A 25,070-nucleotide genomic window follows, 5' to 3' on the forward strand; every position below is an offset into this window, starting at 1 on the left:
TGAAAGAATGAGATATACTCACAACTCCATGATCGTGGAATTCTAGGCTACATAGCTAAGATAAGATAACAGAATAGATAATAGGAAAATAGGAAGGTAACATGTTTTCACCAAATTCTTTGTGGCTGGAATTAACAGGATTACCACATCAGGTCTTTCCTAAATTTGGAAAGATCTATTCCCTCTTTTCTATCTTTCTAGTTTTATTAATTTTTTTGACAAGAAAATAAACAACATCTTGTGACCAAGAATATAGCAGTTGCCACCCAGGCAAGTAGGAGCCCAATCACATCTATAGAGTAGTGCTGGAACCCGGTGAAGTTGTGGGCAGCTGATCGCAGGTGCTTGGCTCCTTTGTGGCACATGACAAACTCAATCCAGAAGACTGCTCAATCCAGAGGATTTACAGGTTGATTATGGTGAATTCTTGATAATCTCATAGCATTATATTTATAACTGGAAGGCAAAAACACACATAGAACTTAGAAAGTTGTAGTTTTGTTTTCATAAAAGACAGGTAGATAAACCGTAGTATATGTTATGCAAGCCAAAAACTTTTTCAGTAAAAGATTGATTCTGGTTGTGACGTGAATATTGTTGGTTGCATAATATTAAACAGATATAGTGGGGAGACTGAAAAGGAGTATATTCTTTACAAAATGGGGTAAAATAAAGATGTGAATAAAAGCTTAGTAAGCCAGTTGTTAACTTAAACCTAATATTTCCATGAAGAAAGTTTGACACTCTATGAACTATAATTTCCAGGACTATTCCAATACCAAGGTGATGAATGACTCAATATTGTGGGTAGAAATCCCTTAAAATGTCTACCAGGATGATATTTAACATTTTCTGGCATAATGTATAACATAATCAATGTTAGATCAGTCTGTACAAGCAGTAGTACTTACAAGGAATCGTTAATGACTGTTCTCAAAACCCTGAGTAAACCTTCACTTGTCATAGTTTTGAGGTTTATTTCTACAGCTGCTCCTTTGGCCTTCATGTGAGCTATGTTATCAAGCTGATCACCAAATATGGGAACTCCCACCATAGGGAATCCATGGTAAATAGCTTCATAGATCCCATTCATTCCACCATGAATGATAAAAGCGTTGTTTTGGGGATGACCTAGTATGCAAATTGGGTGAGAAATGGTGAGATATTTTATTCTAAAATTTTAAAATAATTTCAGGACTAAAGATGGGAATTATGAGATAACTCATTGAAGCATACAACATTTTCTTTAAAAGTGAAGCACATGGAGAATGCTACTAAAGATCATTTCTATCTTCAGAAAAAGAGGCATTAATTCCTTCTGCATTTCCTGTCACTCTCACCTTAACAATAGAAAGTGTGAATCTATACAGTTTTAGTCAATCCTTTAATTGTATCTCTTTTAAAAATGTAAGTAAAATATGTTGTGGGAAGTCAGGGACACCAAATGGAGGGACCAGCTGGAGCCGTGGCAGAGGAACATAAATTGTGAAGATTTCAGGGACATTTATCACTTCCCAAATAATACTACTATAATTCCTTATGTCTGTCTTACTTTAATATCTTAATCGTGTTATCTTTGTAAGCTGAGGATGTATGTCACCTCAGGATCACTGTGATGATTTTGTTAACTCTACAAATTGATTGTAGAACATGTGTGTTTGAACAATATGAAATCAGTCAACCTTGAAAAAGAGCAGAATAACAGCGATTTTTAGGGAACAAGGGAAGACAACAATAAGGTCTGATTGCCTGCAGGGGTCAGGCAGAATAGAGCCATATTTTTCTTCTTGCAGAGAGCCTGTAAATGGAGGTGCATGTAGGGAAGATATCACTGAATTCTTTCCCTAGCAAGGAATATTAATAATTAAGACCCTGGAAAAGGAATGCATTCCTGAGGGAAGGTCAATAAACGGCCACTCTGAGAGTGTCTGTCTTATGCGGTTGAGGTAAAAACTGAAATACTCCCTGGTCTCCTGCAGTACCCTCAGGCTTACTAGGACTGGGAAACCCCACCCTGGTAAATTTGAGGTCAGACCTGTTCTCTGCTCTTGAACCCTGTTTTCTGTTGTTTAAAATGTTTATCAAGACAATACATGCATAGCTGAACATAGACCCTTATCAGGAGTTTTTGATTTTGCCCTTTGCCTTGTGATCTTTATTGGCCTCAAAAGCATGTGATCTTTGTTCTCCTTTTTGCCCTTTGAAGCATGTGATGTTGTGACCTACTCCCCGTTCTTGCACCCCTCCCTTTTGAAATCTTCAATAAAAACCTGCTGGTTTTGCAGCTCAGGTGGGCATCACGATCCTACTGATATGTGATGTCACCCTTGGAGGCCCAGCCATAAAATTCCTCTCTTTGTACTCTTTCTCTTTATTTCTCAGCCAGCCAACACTTATGGAAGATAGAAAGAACCTACGTTGAAATATTGGGGGCTGGTTCCCCTGATAAAATAAAGTTCTGTAATTTTAAATCTTTGCTGAATTTGCCTGATGTTTAACTTTCATTCATTTTTTCCTCATCTAGTTCATATTTTTACTTTCTCATAGTCCTACCAAGAAGATCATTCTGGGGTATCCAATCATACAGCCAAGTACTGGTTCCTAATGTGGATGGTTTTTTCCTTTGTATCTCCATAACACCTATGAAAGAAATACCTGTATTTCACAGATTGAACCACAGGATATTAGCATTCTAAGGATGTATATATAGTTATAAATTATAAACTCATTGTACTTTAGGTGATGATTGAGAGAGGGTTATGTACAGATACTGTGTAAACACTGAAAGATGTAGTAGGACTTTTTACAAAGGTATTTTAAAATAATGTGTAACAGTTGCCTCTTATGTATACTATTATTATTTTATTATCAATTAACAATATCTGAGAATGAGAAGATCAGTGAATGATTAAAAAATAATTCAGCACTGGCTAACCAATTTTCATGAAAGAATTAAAAGTTTTATAAGTACATAATCTCTGTGTCATTTTAACTCACAGAACCATTCTAGTTCTACCATCAAATTTACAGTTCCCCGCAGATAAAATGTGCTTTCAATTTTCTGTGTATTTTGATAATCAGGTGTCTTTTCTTCTCTCTTTCCTTCCTGGCCTCTTTCTTCTTATATTTAATTGTTTTATTGAAGAAGAATGAGCTAGAGAATTACCTATGTTCCATTGTTCAATGATAAATTTTCTTTGGGATTGTATCTTTTTTTACATAATTTTTATATGTGGGACACCTATAAAAATTTCATACATTTGAAAACAAAGGATGGCATAGATGTTTCAAACTACATTCATTTTATATTTAGCTAAAATACATCAAACTTAATGTTATACTAATTAAGAATGTGAAGTCTTGTAATTTTAATTATGAAATTATCTGTTATGTAGTTTGAAACATCTAATCTCTTTATAAGAAAGTCTATATATAAAACATATGGCTTAAAAATGTAATCATTCATTACTAGAAAAGGCACACAACCAAAACAGTATATGAAAAGTTTCAGTGATAAGAGTACATCTCTTTTCATGTCTGTGTCATGTAGACACAAAATCCTAAAAACAAAATAATTTGCTAACATATAAAAATATTTGAGGAGTGACATCAGCAAGATGGTGGAATAGAAGATGTCCAGCATTGATCCCTCTTAAAAGTACAACTAACAACTATTCAAATACTAAAAATACCACTCTGAATGCACCGGAGCTCAGAAGAAAAGAGAAAACTCTTATGGGTTCACGGAAATTAAAAAATCCATGACCAGGAAGAAGAAAGGTCATTGTGTTGCATCACCCCATTCTCCAAACCAAAATAGCACCACTCACAGAAAACTTCCCTGTACCTGCAATTACGCAGGTGGAAGAAAATAATTGCAGGTGGACATTCAATCACCAAAGCAGTGTGTGAATCGTGAGAAGCCTTCTCTATTCCATCCCACAGGAGGTATTAGGAGGGTCAGAAGGGCTGAACCACATGGGTTGAATTGGAAGCAAAAAGCAGAAGCACTAATCACAGCAAGTGGCAAACAGATCTTGGCAGATGCTTTGCGGTCTTATCAAATTCCTCAGGGAATTCACACTGAGGGGGGCTAGCCAGCACTACAGTAGCATAGGAGGCACAATCCAGGGGAAGGCTAGAATCTTTGGTCAGATTTCACAAACATCTCAGATGATCATACAGAGCCTTTCTCTGACTCAGAAACAACTATCAGGACAGTAGGTCAGTAACTAAGTTCCAGTTATTTCTTAAGCTTTACCCGATCCAGAAATTACTACAGGTTTGGGTTTAAGTTCTGCCGCAGCATTATATTTTCATGGTCAGGATAAGTCTTCCCCAGACAGGAAAACAACAGCATGGAAGAGATTTAGCTCTAGTGCACTATTTAGGTTCTGCTATCAACTATAAGCTCTCATCAGAACAGAGAGAATCCTCAGGGCAGTGACTCAGCTCTGATTCTAAGCAGTAAAATTTTAACACCACTGCATAACACCTTAAAACGATGAATCAATTGGCTATCTTTTTAAATATGCTGGCATCAATGTAAACAGCAAGTATTGTTACAAAAAATAAAACAGGGAAATATGATACCTCCAAAAGAAACCAATCAAGTTCAATAATGCCCCAAAAGATTTGAAGATGCTTAAATATCTGACAATAATTTTACAATAAATCTCTTCAAAAAGTTCAGGAATCACACAAACTATAAACAAAAAACTAAAAGAAACTTGGAAAATAATGCAGACACAATATTAGACATTTGAGAAAGAAATCAGAATAATAAAAAAATGAAATCCTCTAAATGCAGGATAAAATTTTTAAACTGAAAAACTCATTAGAAAACTCCAACAGCGTACTTGATCAAACAGGAAAGTATCAGTAAGCTCAAAGAAAGAAAGCATGTAATTTCCCAGTCAGAGGGATAAAAAGAAAAAAGAAACAGTGGCGGCCACAGAAATTATATGACACTATGAAGGGAACTACCTCCACAGAATGTAAGTTTCTAAAGGATATGAGATAGAAAAGAAAGGACTAGAAAACAAACTCAAGATAATAAACACTCAACATTTTCAAAATTTGGAGAAAGACAATAATATGTGGGAACACTTAGCTTAGACATCACCTGACAAATTCAACCCAGAAAGTAATTCCCAAAGGCACATTATTATCAAATTACTAAAAATCAAAGAACAAAAACAATATGGAAAGCAGGAGAGAAAAACAAAACAAAACAACAACAAAACATAACACATTCAACAGTGTTCCCAAACTGTTTTCAGTGAATTTCTCAAAAAACACAAACAAACAAACAAAAAAAACCTTGTAGGCAAGAAGAGAGTGGGATAATACAGTCAAAATGCTGAAGTAAACAAAAAATTTGAAAAAACTTTAATCCAAGAATACTGTGCTCCTCAAAGCACTTCTTCATATAAGAGGAAGAGGTAAAGACTTTTCAAGACAAACAAAAGCTAACAGAATTCACCAACACCAAACCTGTTTTAGAAGAAATTCAAAGGGTATTTTTCACCCTAAAGGAAAAGGACACTAACATGTAACAAATAAAAATATAATATCACTTGTAAATGTAAATATATATGCAAATTCAGAATACTCCAATGCAATAGTTGATATTTACTATAAAAACTATAAAAGAAAACTAGTAAAGGTAATAACTACAACAATTGATTAAGAAATGGACAACATAGAAAGATGTAAATTGAGACATGAAGAAGTCCAAATGTTGGGGAAATATTGTGAAAATACAGTGTTTAAATGTTTTTTCTTTGGAATTAAAGTTGTCATTTATGTAAAATAAGCTCTTATAACTATAAGGTGTTTCTGTATCCTGTTGGTAACCACAAAGCAGAAACCTATAATAGATACACGAAAAATACCTAAATGGAATCAAAACATTCTACTAGAGAAAGTTACTTGATCTCAAAGGAACACAGTTAGAGAATGGAGAAAAGGACAAAGGATCTAAATACAACCAGAGAAAAAATTTAAAAATGGCAGTATATTCTTAAATGTAAATGGATTAAATTCTTCATTTAACACACATAGAAATGGATAGATGGATAAAATAAAAATACCCAACTGTATACTTCCTATAAGAAAATTACTATACTTATAAAAATATGCATAAACTGTAAGTAAAGGAATAGAAAAAGGTATTCCATTCCAGTGGAGACCAAAAATAAAAATTTAAATAAAGCAAGAGTAGCTATTATTATATCATATTGAATAGACTTTAAGTCAAGAATGATTTTAAAAAGACAAAGAAAGCCATCATATAATAATAAAAGAGTTAATATTGCAGCAGAATATAGCAGCTGTAAATATGTGTGTCTCTCATGCCAAGGCAAATATATACCAAATATTAATAGACCTAAAGGGTGACATCAGCTGTAATACAAAAATAGTAGACTACCTACAAACTGTAATTACATCAATAAACAGATAATTCAGACAGAAAATCAACAAAGAAATATTGGAGTTAAACTGCAATTTAGACAAAATAAATCTAACATGCATTTACAGAAAATGCCATTCAACAACCTCAGAATTACACATCCTTCTCAAAAGCACACAGAACATTTTCTGTCAGATTACAAAAAAAAAACTTACCACATTTAAAAAACTTCAAATCATCTCATATATGTTTTATAGCCACAGTGAAAAAAGACAAAATCAGTAACAGAAGGAACATTATAAACTGTACAACTATGTGGAAATTAAACATGTTCAGGAATGATCAATGAGTACATGACGACATTTAAACTAAATTTAAACATTTTCTTGAGACAAAACTGGCAGCATAATATAGCAAAACCAAATGAGATACAGTAAAATCAGTTCCAAGAGGAAAGTCTACAACAAGGAACACAGACATCAAAAAAGTAGAAAGACTTCAAATAAACAATTTATGATAACATCTCAAGGCATTAGAAAAACAAGAATAAGAAAATTTAAAAATATTAGGAAAACAAGATACTTAATAAAGATTAAAACAGAAATAAAAAAAGAAATAAAATACAATATAGAAAATCAGCAAAATATTGAGTTACTTGTTTGAAGAGATAAAATTGACAAAGCTTTAGCTAGACTAGCTGAAAACAAAAGAAAAAAAAACAGGAAGGACTCAAATAAAATGGGTAAAATGAGAGATTACAAAGAGACAAAGAAAATCAGGCATAGGGGCTCATATCTATAATCCCAGCATTTTTGGAGACAGAGGCTGAAGAATCACTTGAGGCCCAAAATTTCAGACCACCTTGGTAAGAACCCATCTCTACAGAATTTAAAATAAATTAGCCAGGCTTGGTGGTGTACGCCTGTCTCAGCTACTCAGGAATTTGAGGTAGAAGGATTGCTTAAACCCAGGAGTTTGGGCTTCAGTGAGCTATAATATGGTCACTTGACTCCAGCATGTGTGACTTCATCTCTAAAATCTTAAAGATTCTTTAAAAAAAGAAAAAAAACAATTGACACTAGAAATAAAAAGAAAGAGAAGAGGCTACTATGGACAAGTATATGCCAACAAATGGAAAAATCTAGAAAAATAAACAAATTGCTGGACACATACAGTAAAATAGGACTGGGTTATGAAGAAATAAAAACATGGAGAGATAAATAATGAAGAAGAAGAATAAAGCAATAATAAAGTCTCATTAAAAAAGCCAGTGAGCTAATGTCTGCATATGAAATTCAGCAAAATTTAAAGAATAATTAATATCAATTTTTCTCACTCTTCCAAACCATCAAAAAGGCAGAAATACTTCAGTATAATGTTGTGAGGCTAGCATTACCGTGATCCCACACCAGACAAGGAGACTATATATATATGTATTTATATATGTGTGTGTGTATATATGCAAGCCATATCTATGTATAGGCCTATATTGGCATATATATACACACATATATGTATGTGTATATGTATATGTGTATATATGTATGCATATACATACACATATGTACATACGTATGTATATACGCACACATATGTACATACGTATGTATACACGCACACATATGTACATACGTATGTATATACGCACACATATGTACATACGTATGTATATACGCACACATATGTACATGCGTATATGTATATACGCACACATATATGCGTATATGCATATATGCACACATATATGCACATATGCACACATATATGCACATATGCACACATATATGCACATATGCACACATATGTATATATGCACATATGCACACATATATGCACATATGCACACATATGTATATATGCACATATGCACACATATGTATATATGCACATATATACACATATGTATATATGCACATATATACACATATGTATATATGCGCACATATATACACATATGTATATATGCGCACATATATACACATATGTATATATGCGCACATATATACACATATATTCACGCATATATACACATATGTATATATGCACACATATGTATACATATGTATACACATACATCAGGATAAAAATTCTCAAAATATTAAGTATGTAACAAACACATATATAGAACGATGAAGCCGATACATGATAAACACTTAGCTACCATCATAATGAGCAAGGAAAATTAGAAAGGTTTTTTTTTCATAAGATCTGGAACAAGACAAAGATGCACACTTTCACCACTCCTATCTAACCTAATACTGGAACGTCTAGCCAGAGTAACTAACCAAGAGAAAGCAATGAAGGGTATACAAATTGGAAAGGAAGAAATCAAATAGTTCCTCTTTGCAGATGACATGACCTTATATAGAGAGAAACCTAAAGGCTTCATGAAAACAATACTTATGATTGTTAAACAAATTCAGTAAACTTTTAGAATACAAAATCATCATAAAAAAGTTGGTATTGTTCTGTATTCAAATAGCTAACTATCTAAAAAAATTAGGAAAACAATTTAATTAAATATAGCTACAGAAAATAAAAACCCCAAGAATATGTTTAATCAATCAAGGGGGTATAAAATATCTACAAGGAAAATTATAAAACAATGATGAAAGAAATTTAAGAAGACACAAATACTTAGAAAGATATGTCATGTTCATGAACGGGAGGAATTTGTACTATTAAAGTGTACATAGTAGCAAAGGAAACTGCAGATTCTTACCAGTCTCTATCAGAATACCATAACATTCTAAACAGAAATAGGAAAAAAAAAATTAATTTGTACATAATTGCAAAAGACCAAGGCCAAAGCAACCTTGACCTAAAAGAACAAAACTGGAGGCATCGCACTACCTGACTTCAAAATATATCACATAGAGGACTTCCATTCCAAGATGGCTGAATAGGAGCGGCTCAGGTCTGCAGCTCACACCATGATTGACAGAGAAGATGGGTGATTTCTGCATTTCCAACTGAGGTACCTGGTTCATCTCATTGGGACTAGTTGGACAGTAGATGCAGCCCAAGGAAGATGAGCTGAAGCAGAGCACTGTGTCATCTCATCCGGGAAGTGCAAGTGGTCGGGGGATTTCCGTTTCCTAGCCAAGGGAAGCCATGACAGACTGTACCTGGAAAAACGGGACACTGCCACACAACTATTGCACTCCTCCCACCGTCTTAGCAACCAGCAGACCAGGAAATTCTCTCCCGTGCCTGGCTTGGCAGGTCCCACCACAACGGAGCCTTGCTCACTGATAGTGCAACAGTCTGAGATGGACCTGTAAGACTGCAGCCTGGCGGGGAGGGGGCATCTGCCATTGTTGAGGCTTGAGTAGGTAAACAAAGCGGTTGGGAACCTTGAACTGGGTGAAGTCCACTGCAACTCAGCAAGGCCTACTGCCTCTATAGACTCTACCTCTCTGGGCAGGGCATAACTGAACAAAAGGCAGCAGAAACTTCTGCAGACTTAAATGTCCCTGCCTGACAGCTCTGAAGAGAGCAGTGGTTCTCCCAGCAAGGCATTTGAGCTCTGAGAACAGACAAGCTGCCTCCTCAAGTGGGTCCCTGATCCTCATGTAGCCTACCTGGGAGACACCTCCCAGTAGCGGCCGACAGACACCTCATACAGGTGGGTGCCCCTCTGGGACAAAACTTCCAGAGGAAGGATCAGGCAGCAATATTTGCAGATCTGCAATATTTGCTGTTCTGCAGCCTCTGCTGGTGATACCAGACAAACAGGGTCTGGAGTGGACCTCCAGCAAACTCCAACAGACCTTCAGCTGAGGGCCTGTCTGCTAGAAGGAAAACTAACAAACAGAAAGGAATAGCATCAACATCAACAGAAAGGACATCCACACCAAAACCCCATCTGTAGGTCACCAACATCAAAGATCAAAGGTAGACAAAACCACAAAGATGGGGAGAAACCAGAGCAGAAAAGATGAAAGTTCTAAAAATCAGAGTGCATATTCTTTTCCAAAGGATTGCAGCTCCTCATCGGCAATGGAATAAAGCTGGATGGAGAATAACTTTGATGAGTTGACAGAAGTAGGCTTCAAAAGGGCTGCAATAGCAAATTCCTCCGAGCTAAAGGAGCATGTTCTAACCCATCAGAAGGAAACTAATCACCTTGAAAAAAGGTTAGATGAATGGCTAACTCGAATAAACAGTGTAGAGAAGACCTTAAATTACCTGATGGAGCTGAAAACTGTGGTACAAGAACTTTGTGATGCATGCACAAGCTTCAATAGCTGATTCAATCAAATGGAGAAAGGATATCAGTGATTGAAGATCAAATTAATGAAATAAAGCAAGAAGACAAATTTAGCAACAAAAAGAGTAAAAAAAAGCAAACAAATCCTCCAAGAAATATGGGACTATGTCAAAAGACCAGATCTACATTGGATTGGTGTACCTGAAAGTGACAGGGAGAATGGAACCAAGTTGTAAAATACTCTTCAGGATATTATCCAGAAGAACTTCTCCAACCTAGCAAGGCAGACCAACATTAAAATTCAGGTAATACAGAGAACACCACGAAGAGACTCCTCAAGAAGAGCAATGCCAAGACACATAATTATCAGATTCACCAAGGTTGAAATGAAGGAAAAAATGCTAAGAGCAGCCAGAGATAAAGGTCAGATTACCCACAAAGTGAAGCCCATCAGACTAACAGTGGATCTCTTGGCAGAAACCCTACAAGCCTGAAGAGAGTGGGGGCCAATATCCAACATTCTTAAATAAAAGAATTTTCAACCCAGAATCTCATATCCAGCCAAACTAAGCTTCATAAATGAAGGATAAATAAAATCTGAGAGATTTTGTCACTACCAGGCCTGCCTTACAAGAGCTCACAAAGGAAGCACTAAACATGGAAAGGAACAACCAGTACCAGCCACTGCAAAAACATGCTAAATTGTAAAGACCGCCAATGCTACAAAGAAACTGCATCAATTAATGGGCAAAATAACCAGCTAACATCATAATTACAGGATCAAATTCACACATAAAAATATTAACCTTAAATGTAAATGGGATAAATACCCTAATTAAGAGGCACAGACTGGCAAATTGGATGAAGAGTCAAAAACCATCATTGTATTGTACTCAGGAGATCCATCTCACATGCAGAGACACACATAAGCTCAAAATAAAGGGATAAAGGAAGATCTACCAAGCAAATGGAAAGCAAAAACAAGCAAGGGTTGCAATCCTGGTCTCTGATGAAACAGGCTTTAAACCAACAAAGATCAAAAGAGACAAGGCCATTACATAATGGTAAAGGGATCAATTCAATAAGAAGAGCTAACTATCCTAAATATATATGCACCCAATACAGGACCACCCAGATTCATAAAGCAAGTCCTTAGAGACCTACAAAGAGACATAGAGTGCCACACAATAATAATGGGAGACTTTAACACCCCATTGTCAGTATTAGACAGATCAACGAGACAGAAGGTTAACAAGGATATCCAGGACTTGAACTGAGCTCTACACCAAGCAGACCTAATAGACATTTACTAAATTCTCCACCCCAAATAAACAGAATATACATTCTTCTCAGCACCACATCACACTCATTCTAAAATTGACCACATAATTGGAAGTAAAGCACTCCTCAGCAAATGTAAAAGAACAGAAATTATAACAAACTGTCCCTCAGACCACAGTGCAATCAAATTAGAACTCAGGATTAACTAACTCACTCAAAACCACACAACTACATGGAAACTGAATAACCTGCACCTGAATGACTACTGGATGAATAATGAAATGAAGGCAGAAATAAAGATGTTCTTTGAAACCAATGAGAACAAAGATATAGTGTACCAGAATCTCTGGGGCACATTTAAATCAGTGTGTAGAAGGACATTTATAGCACTAAATGCCCACAAGAGAAAGCAGGAAAGATCTCAAATCAGCACCCTAACATTACAATTAGAAGCAGCAGAGAAGCAAGAGCAAACAAATTCAAAAGCTGGGAGAAGAGAAGAAATAACTAAGATCAGAGCAGAATTGAAGGCAATAGAGACACAAAAATCTTTCAACAAATCAATGAGTCTAGGAGTTGGTTTTTTGAAAAGGTCAACAAAATAGACCTCTAGCAAGACTAATAAAGAAGAAAATAGTGAAAAATCAAATAGACACAATAAAAATGATAAAGGGGATATCACCACTGATCCCACAGAAATAAAAACTAGCATCAGAGAATAGTTTAAACACCTCTATGCAAATAAACTAGAGAATCTAGGAGAAATGGATAAATTCCTGGACACCTACAGCCTTCCAAGCCTAAACCAGAAAAAAGTTGAATCTCTGAATAGAACAATAACAGCCTCAGAAATTGAGGCAATAATTAATAGCCTACCAACCAAAAAAAAAAAGTCCAGGAACAGATGGATTTACAGCTGAATTCTAAATTCTACCAGAGGTACAAACAGGAACTCGTACCATTCCTTTGAAAACTATTCCAATCAATAGAAAAAGAGAATCCCCCCTAATTTTATGAGGTCAGTATCTTCCTGATACCAAAGGCTGGCAGAGACACAACAAGAAAGAGAATTTTAGACCAGTATCTCTGATAAACATCCCTGTGAAAATCCTCAATACAATACTGGCAAACCGTATCCAGCAGCACATCAAAAACCTTATCCACCATGATCAAGTTGGCTTCCTCCCTGGAATGCAAGTCTGGTTCAGCATACAAAAGTCAATAAACATAATCCATCACATAAACAAAACCAATGACAAAAACCACATGATTATATCAATAGATGCAGAAAAGGCCTTTGACAAAATTCAACACCCTTTCATGCTATTAAGTCTCAATAAACTATGTATTGATGGAACGTATCTCAAAATAATAAGAGCTATTTATGACAAATTCATAGCCAATATCATACTGAGTGGGCAAAAACTGGAAGCATTCCCTTTGAAAACCGGCATAAGACAAGGATGCCCTCTCTCACCAGTCCTATTCAACACAATGTGGAAGTTCTGACCAGAGCAATCAGGCAAGAGAAAGAAATAAAGGGTATTCAATTAGGAAAAGAGGAAGTCAAATTATCCCTGTTTGCAGATGACATGATTGTATATTTAGAAAACCCCTTCATTTCAGCCCAAAATCTCCTTAAGCTGATAAGCAACTTCAGCAAAGTCTCAGGATACAAAATCAATGTGCAAAAATCACAAGCATTCCTATACAACAAGAACAGACAGAGAGCCAAACCATTCACAATTGCTACAAACAGAAGAAAATACCTAGGAATCCAACTTAAAAGGGATGTGAAGGACCACTTCAAGGAGAACTACAAACCACTGCTCAACAAAATAAAAGAGGATACAAACAAATGGAAGAACATTTCATGCTCATGGAGAGAAAGAATCAATATCATGAAAATGGCCATACTGCCCAAGGTAATTTATAGATTCAACGCCATGCCCATCAATCTACCAATGACTTTCTTCACAGAATTGGAAAAAAAAACTACTTTAAAGTTCATGCAGAACCAAAAAAGAGCCCATATTCCCAAGACAATCCTAAGCAAAAAACAAAGCTGGAGAGATCATGCTACCTGACTTCAAACTATACTAATAGGCTACAGTAACCAAAACAGCATAGTACTCATATATAGACCAACGGAACAGAACACAGGCCTCAGAAATAACACCACACACCTATAACCATGTGATCTTTGACAAACTTGACAAAAACAAGAAATGGAGAAAGGATTCCCTATTTAATAAGTGGTTCTGGGAAAACATGCTAGCCATATGTAGAAAGCTGAAAATGCATCCCTTCCTTGCGCCTTACAAAAGTTAACTCAAGATGAATTAAAGACTTAAATGTTAGAGCTAAAACCGTAAAAACCCTAGAAGAAAACCTAGGCAATACCATTCAGGACATAAGCGTGGGCAAGGGCTTCATGATTAAAACACCAAAAGCAATGGCAACAAAAGCCAAAATAGACAAATGAGATCTAATTAAACTAAAGAGCTTCTGCAAGGCAAAAGAAACTACCATCAGAGGGAATAGGCAACCTACAAAATGGGAGAAAATTTTTGCAATCTACCTGTCTGACAAAGGGCTAATATCTAGAATCTACAAATAACTTAAACAAATTTACAAAAAAGAAAAATCAAAAAGTAGGCAAAGGATATGAACAGACACTTCTCAATAGAAGACATTTATGCAGCCAGCAGACAAATGAAAAATGCTCATTATCACTGGTCATCAGAGAAATACTAACCAAAACTACAATGAGATACCATCTCATGCCAGTTAGAATGTCAATCTTTAAAAAGTCAGAAAGCAACAGATGCTGGAGAGGATGTGGAGAAATAGGAATGCTTTTACACAGTTTGTGGGAGTGTAAATTAGTTCAACTGTTGTGGAAGACAGCGTGGCATTTCCTCAAGGATCTAGAACTAGAAATACCATTTGACCCAGTGATCCCATTACTGGGTATATACCCAAAGGATTATAAATCATGCTACTATAAAGACACATGCACACATATGTTTATTGTGGCACAATTCACAATAGCAAAGACTTGGAACCAACCCAAATGTCCATCAATGATAGACTGGATAAAGAAAATGTGGCACATATACACCATGGAATACTCTGCAGCCATAAATAAGGATGAGTTCATGTCTTTTGCAGGGACATGGATGAAGCTGAAAACCATCATTCTCAGCAAACTATCATAAGGACAGAAAACCAAATGCTGCATGTTCTCATTCTTAGGGAGGAATTGAACAATGAGAACACATGGACACAGGGCAGGGAACATCACACACCTGGGCATGTTGGTGGCTGGGGGAGGGAGAGCATTAGGAAAAATATCTAATGTAAATGACGAGTTGATGGGTGCAACAAACAAATATGTGCAACAAACAAATATGGCACATGTATACGTATGTAACAAACCTGCACATTGTGCACAGGTACCCTAGAACTTAAAGTATTATATATATATATATAGTATCATAGATATCATCTATATATATATACATGTATCATAGATATCATCTATACATATATATAGATACTGTCAATATATATAGGTATATATATACACACACACACACATATATACCTATATATATATATACCTATATATATATAGGTATATGTATATATATATATGTATCATAGATATCATCACCAAAAGAGTATGGCAGTGGCATACATATATATATATATATATATGTATCATAGATATCATCACCAAAACAGTATGGCAGTGGCATGAAAACAGATACATAGACCAATGCCATATAGAATAGAGATCCACAAAATAAATTCATGCATTTACAGCTGCCATACTATGGATGTTTGAGCCTTCCACACTTCATGTTGAAATTTGATCCCCAATATTGGAGGTAGAACCTAACAGATTGTGCTTGTGTCATGGAAGCAGATCCCTCATGAATAGATTAGTCCCCTGCCTGGGAGGAGAATTTTTACTCTATTACTTCCCAGAAGAGCTAGTTCTTTAGCAAAACCTGGCACTCCCCCACATCCCCTCACTGTGGTTTCCTCTCTTGTCATGTGACCTTTGCATATACCAGCATTTAAAATATAAGCTGAACTTTCCCATAGCAGAAGCAGGTCTTAGTCAACTCTGACACCGTTTAAAATATAGTATAAATTTTATTTTCACTCCAAAAGAAACCTTCAGGCTGCAAAATCATTTCTATGAGGTCTAATTTGTCCTGATGACTATCAATATTTAGATTTCTGTCCACAGAGACTGAAACCTTGTTTTTCTCAAGTGACTTTTATAAAACTTCACCTAAAATTTTCACGAGCTCTAAGTGGATAGTCACAACATAGAATTCATCATATAAATCACAAACAAGATTACTCCTAAGTATATTTGAGTAAAAGCCATCACTATCATTAAATACTTAAACATTCCATTTATAGAAATTTTTATTTATTTTTTGTCTTCCTTCATCACTTATTTTCTCTCACTCACCAACTGCTGTGGAATGTATCCATATGTCTCATGAAAATATGCTTATTTCTGTACTATCATGACAAATACCCTTGTTAATAAGCTCAATTTGATTGTGAGAAAGGCTAGAGCATTCTTTTCAGTGATCTTCATGGCTCCAATTCCCTATTAATTCAACTTATTATCCAAACTATTGTAACGCTAGTATTTTAAAATCTACTCTAATCATGTCATTCTTCTGCCTACTTTCTCAATATAATGTCAAAAATACATATATCACCTATAAAAGCCCCTATGACATGGAAAATAAATACAGAGTTGCAACATCATCTTTCTTTAACTAAGGCTGTAATCTTTCCAGGGAAAACAGAAGTAATGTCATAAAGTACAAAATATTCCTAATACAGTAGTCTTACCTTAGGCAAAGGTTTGGCAGGCTTAGAGTGCAATCCTCCAACAAACTCAAAGTTAGGTTGATATGGTTGAGGAAATTCAAAATGCCAATATATTTGTATTAGCCATATCTCAGCTTTTCCCACAGTCTCACATAATGTAGTGGGCCTTCCTAAATAAAAGAAACAACAGAATTAATCAGCATACAATTTAAATAAAAAATTGTACCACTAATTTTTCAACAAAGTATTAAGAAAAAATTAAGTTTAGGTCCTCTAGAACAACATGGCTTTTAGATGTCAGATGGAAGGGGTATTTAATGAAATAATAAAGAAGAAAAGAAAAAAAAGAAAGAAAGGGAAAAAGAAGAAAGGACAGAGAAAGAAAGGAGGAGAAGGAAGGAAGGAAGAGGGAGGGAGGGACGGAGGGATGGAGGGAGGGAAAGAAGGAAGGAAGGAAAGAAAGAAGGAAGGAAAGAGAAGGAAGGAAGGAAGGACAGACAGTTATATTTAAGTGTATTTTCACAACTTAAAAAAAGACACAACTCCAAAATACAAATAAATTAATTACTCATTGTTTTCCTTTCCAAGTGAATTGCAGATGATAGATGAGTCCCACAATATCTTTACCAAATAACATCTCTGTGTTTTCCAATCTATAGTCAGGGGTATATCTTTCCATGATCCCACCAGGATCAGTTCTCTTTAACTTGGTGTATTGCATATCATTAATTTAATTAATAGGCTACTGTTTTATTAGTAGGAATTCCTTGACTGATTTTCACCATGGCAATCCTCTTTTTGGGTTGTGAAGCACCCATGTACATGCTATGATGGTCATACACTTTAGTGTTCCTCTCAAATGATGTGTTTTAAAGGAAAACACATTTTCAAGTTTTAATTTTAGGTTTTTAATCAGAAGAATGGCTAATTGCAAATAACTAAGTAATTCATATCTCTTTACAAAAACATATTTTGCAACTGATAAAAAGATAAAACCCCATAAGAGAATTTGCTTCTCTTTAAAATTCTAATCAAAGTTGGTGGTGTTGTATACTGTAGTGTGGAGAGCCTTTTTTTAAGGTCATTACATTTCAATGTTTGAAGTTATTTCCTAGGTCATAAATCCAAATGCCTTTAGTTTGATAGTGAATCAATTTTACTGAAGATATTCAGTTTGAAATCATCAGAAATTAGAAAAGAGCTATCTCTCAGCTTCCAAACAAATGCATTTATGTCCTCTACTTTTATTGTTTTCTGTGCCTCACATGCTGCCTGCATTAGCAACCTCTAGGTGATTTTAATTAATATAATATTAGGTCTCATTTAAGAAAGACTTAGTTTGAAACAATTGGAATCATTTGATATTTAAAGGATTAATTCACAGTAATGTGTATAAAGATGGTCAAAGGAAAAAAAATAAATTTGCTTTTTATACTAAAGTAGATAAATAATTTCACATCTTATTTGAAGTGCCATACTCACATATCTTGGAAATATTGTAGGTCAATGTGCAGTTCATCTCAATAAAAGGATTATGCCAATAAAATGATTCACACAAATTTGGGTCCCAGGGCATATAAAAGTTATGTTCACCATATCTCATAGTCTATTAGGTGTGCAACATCATCCCGTTTAAAAAGCAATGCACATACATTAGTTAAAAGTATGGCTACAAAGTGCTAATAATCAACAGAGTCTTCAGTAAGTGAATTTTTTTTTTCTGGGGTAGTCTTTCCTCACTGTTGATTACTGTTGATTGATCAGGGTGGCCGGACAATTTTTAAAATTAGACAACAATTAAGGTTGTTGCATGAATTGACTCATCTTTTCATGAAAGATCTCTCTGTAGCATATGGTGATGTTTCATAGCAGTTTATTGATAGTAGCATTTCTTTCAAAATTTGAGTCAGTTCTCTCAAACCCTGATGCTGTCTTACCAACTAAGTTTATGTAATATTCTAAGCCATTTGTAGCCATTTCTACAATGTTTATAGCATTTTCACTGGAAGAAGTTTCCATATCAAGAAACCAATTTCTTTGTTCATCTATAAAAAGCAACTGTTTAAAAAACACCTCCTCACCTGTTTTAGTTTTGTCATGATATTACAGCAATTTAGACAAACCTTCAGGCCCACTTGTAATTCTATTTCTTTTTCCATGACCTCCCCATCCACAGTTAATTCCTCAAATGATGTCTTGAATCCCTCAGAATTATCCAGGAGAGTTGGAATCAACTTTTTCCAAACTCTTGTTAATGTTAATATATTGACTTCCTCTCTTGAATCATAAATGTTCTTAACGGACTCTAGAATGAAAAATCCTTTTGAGAAGATTTTCAACATAACTTCCCCATCAGTAAGAGCTATCTATAGCCTTACAAAATATATTTCTTACATAAGCCTTGAAAGTCAAGATTATATGATGCATGGAATGTAAATGGATGTAATGATAGCAAGCACGCAAACAACATTAATATCTGTGCATCCTAATCAGAGCCCTTTGGTGACCATGTGAATTGCCAATGAGCAGCAATATTTTGAAAGGAATTCTCTTTTTTGAGCAGTAGATCTCAACAGCGTGCTTAAAATATTCAATAAGCCACGTCGTACACAGAAGTGATATCATCCAAGCTTTGTTGTTCCATTGATAGAACACAGGTAAAGTAGATTTAATGTAATTATTAAAAGTCCTTATACTTATTACAATTGTAAATGATCATTGGCTGTAACTTTGTCATCAGCTGCATTAGCCACTGCAAGAGATTCAGCCAGTTCTTTGCAGCTTTGAAGCCAAGCAATGACTTCTCCTCTCTAGCTATGAAAGTTTTAAATGGCATCTTCTTCCAACAGAAGGCTGTTTGGTCCACATTGAAAACTTTTGGTTACTGTAACCACCTTTACTGAGTATATTAGCTAGGTCTTCTGCATAACTTTCTACTGCTTCACATAGAACTTTTACATCATGTAGGCAGTTTATTTCTGTCAGCCTCATTAGCTAACCTCTGTTAGCTTCAGTCTTTTTTCTCACCTTCCTCTCCTCTCTGAGGCTTCATGAAATTGAATAGTCAGGGCCTTGCTATGTATTAGTTTTTAGATAAAGCCAAAACTTAAGGCCATATTGTGGCTGGTTTCTTTCTTTCTATCTTTCTTTCTTTCTTTCTTCCTTTCGTTCTTTTTTTTTTTTTGTAGAGGTTTTGTTCTATCACCTGTGTTGGAGTGCAGTGGAGCAATCATAGCTCACTGCAGCCTTGGACTTCAAACTTCTGGGCTCAAGCCATTCTCCCACCTGAGCTTCCCAAGTCACTGGGATTACAGACATGAATCACCACAGCCCACTAGCTAAATTGATTTTCTCTCCAGACAACTAAAATTTTCTCCATATCAGCACTGATAATGTTTATTTGTTCTTATCATTTGTATGTACACTGGAGTAGCACTTTTAGTTTCCTCCAAAAATGTTTCTTTTGCATTCACAACTTGTTTAACTGTTTGGTGCAATGGTGTAGTTTTTGGCTTGTTCCAGTCTTTTTTGTTGCTATAAAGGAATAACTGAGGCTGTCTAATTTGTAAAAGAAAAAGGTTTTTATTTGGCTCACAATTCCTCAGGGTATACAAGAAGCATGGCACCAACATCTAGGTCTGGTGAAGACCTCTGGTTTCCTCCACTCATTGCAGATGATGGGAGCCAGCAAGTGCAGGGATCAGATAATGAGAGATTAAGCAAGAGAAAGAGGGTGGATGTTCCTGGCTCATTTTAATAATTATATTTCCTGGGATCTAGTAGAGTGAGAACTCACTCACCCTTTTCCCCAGGGAGAGCATTAATGTACTCACAAGGAATCTACCCTCATGACCCTAACACCTCCCATCAAGCCCCACCTCCAATATTGGTGATCAAATTTCAACAAAGGATTTTGTAGGGACAAGTAAATCATATCTAAACTATAGTAGTTGTTAAACTTATTCTTTTCTACATTTTGATTTTAATACAGAGACCTACTACTCTGTTTTCACTGAAACATGTAGAGTTCATTGTATGTTATATTACTGTGTCTCAAGGAATAGGGAGGCCTGAGAAGAAGTAGGATGGGGAAATGAATCAGTGGAGCAATTAGTACATGCACAACATTTATAATTAAGTTTTCTGTCTTATATGGGAACAGATCAAGGTGCCCCCAAGCTAATAAATGTATAACCATCAAAGAACACTGATCCCAGATCACCATAACAGATATAATAATGAAAAATTTGAAAAAGCACGATAAATGCCAATATGTGATATAGAGTCAAAAAGTATGCACTTGCTGTTGGAAATATTATGCCAAATTGATTTGCTTGATTCAGGGTTTTCAAAAACCTTTAATTTGTAAATTGCAATTTTTGTGAAGCACAAGAAAGCAAAGTATAATAAAATGAAATATACCTGTGCATAAGAACTTATGGAAATAAAGCCATGAATTGAAATTGACTGATATCTCTTTTCCTATAGTTGTTTTAATATGCACTCTTGATTTAGACTCACAATAGATAATTCTATAAAATATATAATAATAATTTAGTAAGTTGGAGCTACAGAATAAATCTCATTATTAAATCGGTTTCTTATTTCAAGCTGCTCAATGATCAAGTGAAAATGATTTTTAAAAAATTGTTGGAGACTTTCTGAATGCATGGCCAGAATGTAATTTTGTTTATAGGAAAATGCTCCTTCACCCCTTTATTCACCTTTGATAACACTTTTGTTTTATTTTAAATTTCAATCTTATCAGGGGGCTTTAAATACAATCCTATTTTACTAAAGTTTGGCAGTGACCTCTATATAGCTGTGCCCTTTCAATTCACATCTGAATATAGACTTGAGGCCAAGATCTTTGTATTATTTACTGACACCCATAAAGCCTGGTAGGCTACCTGCAGCTAGGCACAGCTTACTGAATACAAAATTATTTAAAGCAAATCAATACATGTAAATTCAAATCATGTCTAAGGCTAAGGACATTTGAAGTGGGATCCTTTGAATATCAGTTCTGTGAAACAGTCTATGTGTCAAAATTCAGTGGAATACATTAAACAATATTCTAGCGTTTATTATGATTGTTCCTTTGTTCATGTTTCTACATATTTCTCAAACATATTTGGATTAAAAACATGTCTTGCATTGACCAGCTAAGATCACAACTGTGTATGAAAATTGCAAAGCAAAACAACATTTTATCAGTAAAGCAAAGAAATAAAAATGAGTCAAATGGGTGTATATCAGTAAAGTAAAAATTCTACTATCTTATGCCCCACAAGACCATAAGTCTTTTAACTTTTTATAATATTTTTCAAGTTTATGTGAAATAATCAACTAAGAAATTAAAGAATTCTAGAAAATGTTTCAATTTAACCACTCTTGAAAAAATAATTCAAAGAGGACTTTCTGAAGATTTTTTACAAATTTTTATGAGAGAGAAAAGAATGATTAGCATCTTATTTCAATAGAAATGGTATAACATTCAGAGTAAAAATCAATGATTCTCAAAAATATGTGATGTGGATTTGGGCTATTTGGAGGAAATACAAAATATAATCTCTTTGTTAATGATGAGCATTATTAAGTTTATTACTGGTATTAATAAAGTAGATTATCTTACGCTTAGAACAAATATACTTTCTTCATGAAAAACAGCTACAACATTTTCTAAAATAGAAAGCATTGACCTGCATATTGTGTCATAGACAATGTATGGAAATTTTAAAAAATATTACTTTTGATAATTAAACTAAAACTAAAACAAGAGTCTCTTACCTAATGCTTTACTATAAAACTCTTCCCATAATGATAGTCATAATCCTGAATCCAGAAGTTGAAGAAAACTGAAGGCAATCAATTTTTTTACTCTTTCCAGAAAGGTCATTCTGTCTGTTAGTCCTGTCATAGGCACAGGTACATAGGAAAGTGGGGCTGGAGGTTTCCCACAGCTTTATTCCATATTGCCTCCTAGAGAAATTCTAAGTGTGAGCACAGAAGGGACTGCAAGTAACTCAGCCATCAGGTATCCACAGGGAATCACAGGGTCTATAAGCATTACATCATAGTTGGTTTCCTGTAGCTTCTTCATAAGTGTCTGACTGTAGGTAAAGCTCTCACACATCATTTTTAAAGTTCCTCATATTTCAACAACAAAAAAATCATTTAATTTTATAATTGATTGCCAGGTTGGTAAGCCTGGCAAGACATTCAGAGCTAGGTCAACAAATATTTCATATTCTTCTGTTTTGTCCTGTGGAATATGGACCACCTTAAATTTTAGCACAGAAGGCTTCCTGTAGTCAATTAACAAAGACTTTGAGTGAGTCAATACTGTTACCTCATGGCCCCTCACTATGAGCTCTTCTAGAATGACCTTGACATGAAGCCAATGGCTCATGTCACACAGGGCCATACCAGGACCTTCCCACAGAATCCACAGCCAACACAGAAGAGCTGCAGGAACAGAAATACTGAAGCTGACTTCTCAGACCTCATGACGGCAATTCCCTCACACACTGATCTGCAAAGGTTTTTTTCTTACTAAACACAGAGTTGAAATAACAATGTAAGCACAGAAGTTAAAAATTAATACTATAAGAGTAAAGTTCACTGGCTGGTTGCCAGTTTAACATTTATTGAAAGTATCAAAAAGAAATGCAATGTATCAGGGAAAAGTTGTTCCAACCCTCTAGAACTTAGAAATAAAATACATAAAGGTACTCTTATTATCTGGATTCATGATAAAGAAACATTTTTTTAAGTCTTTAGATTTAATAATTCATGTGCAGATACATGCACACAACCACAATTACATTCATTCCACACTAAGTCCAAGGTGTCACATGGTTTAGGATAGCACATGTTTCACATCCCTTGCTCATGAGGACAATACAAAGATTTACTGAGAATACACTTGGACAATTTGAGTAACTATTTTGATTAATTTTATATAATAAGTACACAGTGTTCAGTATTTCAGATGGGAAAAATGCACTATTGCTTTAATACGAAATAATTAATAAAAGCTTTAGTAAGGCATTTGACTTAGGAAGTGAGATGAAAACTTTGGTAGAATTTATTGTTGCCAAAGGAAGCATTTCACCATCAATAGAAGCATGACAAAAGTATAGAATATTTGAAAATCATTCCAGTGAGTAGTGATCACAGAGAAAGTTCAGGGCAGGACATTACAGAAGAAAGTTTGAAACAGGAGAACTTAGTTTTAAATAAACAATTATGAGTTTGAATGACAATTTACTGGCAAATAATTCTTTACTCAAGTTTTAAAAGACAGTCACAAGATCAAGCTTTTCTTTAGCAAGAAATTCTTGCATCTCAACACAGAGTGGTATGTAAAGGTAAAAGTTTAAAAGCAGGGAAAATGATAAAATTGTATATTAGTTACTGAGACATGTCAAACTAATGGAATGAAACACAAATTGTTAATAGTAACTGCAAGAAATTAATTTAAAATTTGTATTTACTGATAATATCTGAGGTAGGAAAAAATGTATAGGAGAAAATACATGGTTGTGGTTTCTGTCTTAATAAACAGAAGGCTGATAATGACATTAGGTAAAATGAGTTTTAAAAAGCTCATCTAGCAAATGCATAAAGAGCTGATCACTCAGTGTTTTGAGCCCTCATGGAGGTGATAGATGTCTGGAGAGAGAAACTAATGAGTGAAGAAAGAATAAGTAACCATTTAGGCAGATAGTTAGGACAAGGTTCTTGGTAGAAGTCCTCCCCAAAAAATGACAGTGTGGAAGAAATCAAGCTGCAAGCGCAGATAAGGAAGCAAAGTCCAAAGCCTTTGTCTTCTGTGCAACCAGTGAGCTCCGCCTACACATGGTGGCCTTCGGTGAGCACATTCATTTTCTTTCTGGGCATACTCAGATAAAGGAACTTGCACAGGGTGCTTGCCTAAGATAGACCTGTAGCTGTATAGATAAGGAAACTTACACAGAACCAGACACGACTGCAGTGACACATATGCAATAAGCAAAATAAAACAACATGCAGTAACTCAGGCTAAGGACCTGCATGCACACTAGAGAGAAGAGGTGGAGCTAACAAGAATTTGTATGTATGCAAATAAGACATCCAGTCCTAACCTGTTTTTCGTGCCTTATGCGAATGAAACACTCTGCCCTATTAGCTTTTTTTTAAATTTATTTTTATTTTTATTTTTTATAAACATCTTTGCATTCAACTGTGAAATGACAACCCTCTCAAGAACTCCTGGTAATACCTCAAACAAGACTGCTCTGGTGACCC

At 35.0% G+C, this 25,070-nt stretch overlaps 1 pseudogene; it reads right to left on the reverse strand.

Moving 5' to 3' along the window:
- Window positions 1-72: 72 nt before the first annotated feature.
- LOC100447578 (UDP-glucuronosyltransferase 2A3-like) lies at window positions 73-23,288 on the reverse strand (annotated as a pseudogene).
- Between the last annotated feature and the right edge of the window lie 1,782 nt (window positions 23,289-25,070).

The sequence above is a fragment of the Pongo abelii genome, chromosome 3 (genome assembly GCF_028885655.2).
Source record: "Pongo abelii isolate AG06213 chromosome 3, NHGRI_mPonAbe1-v2.0_pri, whole genome shotgun sequence".
Classification (NCBI taxonomy): domain Eukaryota; kingdom Metazoa; phylum Chordata; class Mammalia; order Primates; family Hominidae; genus Pongo; species Pongo abelii.